Consider the following 827-nt stretch of genomic DNA (forward strand, 5'->3'; position numbering starts at 1 on the left):
GGGGGGGGGGGTCATAATTTGCTTATTTGTCAGCTATGGATCGACTGTTTGTTTTCATGTGAAATTACTAATAAAGTTGATGAAGTGTTAAAGTATTTTGTCAGATGCAATGAGCTGTCTGATTATAAAGTCACGTAAATGTATATGGGTTTTGCTCATAATGTGTGTTTGAGAGAGAGAGAGAGAGAGAGAAAGAGGGAGAGATAAGGAGAGATAGGAAGCCATTGTGGTTTGTTTCTTTGAGAAAGGGAGAGAGAGAAAGAGAGGGAGGGAGAGATAGGGACGTCATTGTAGTTTGTTTCTTTGAGAAAGAGAAAGAGAAAGAGAGAGAGAAAGAGAGAGAGAAAGAGAAAGAGAGAGAGAAAGAGAAAGAGCGAGAGGGAGAGATAGGGAAGTCGTTGTGGTTTGTTTCTTTGAGTAATTGCATGTGCAATATGGCTTAAAGAAGTGAATATGTGAGAAGAAAGGCAGTGAGCTGGCAGAAACGTTAGCCCACCGGGTGAAATGCTTAATGGTATTTCGTCTGTCTTTACGTTCTGAGTTCAAATTCCGCCGAGGTCGACTTTGCCTTTCATCCTTTCGAGGTTGATAAATTAAATACCAGTTGTGCATTGGTTGATCTAATCGACTGGCCACTTCCCACCAAATTTCAGGCCTTGTGCCTATAGTAGAAAGGATTATTATTATTATTATTATTATTATTATTATATACTGAGGTCGATGTAATTGACTGGCGCCCTCCCCCAAAATTTCCTTTGGGGTTTGATTCAAATGACCCCAGTTGCATACTGGGGTCGATCTAATCAACTGGCTACCCCCCCCCCCCC

General features: G+C 41.4%; 1 protein-coding gene across 2 annotated transcripts in view; it reads left to right on the top strand.

The window, feature by feature from the left end:
- The window catches only part of LOC106867682 (prostaglandin G/H synthase 2), a 75,343-nt gene that overhangs the window by 31,791 nt on the left and 42,725 nt on the right, over positions 1–827 (top strand). The gene's annotated exons all lie outside the window — the stretch shown is intronic.

Source organism: Octopus bimaculoides, chromosome 27 (genome assembly GCF_001194135.2).
Source record: "Octopus bimaculoides isolate UCB-OBI-ISO-001 chromosome 27, ASM119413v2, whole genome shotgun sequence".
Classification (NCBI taxonomy): domain Eukaryota; kingdom Metazoa; phylum Mollusca; class Cephalopoda; order Octopoda; family Octopodidae; genus Octopus; species Octopus bimaculoides.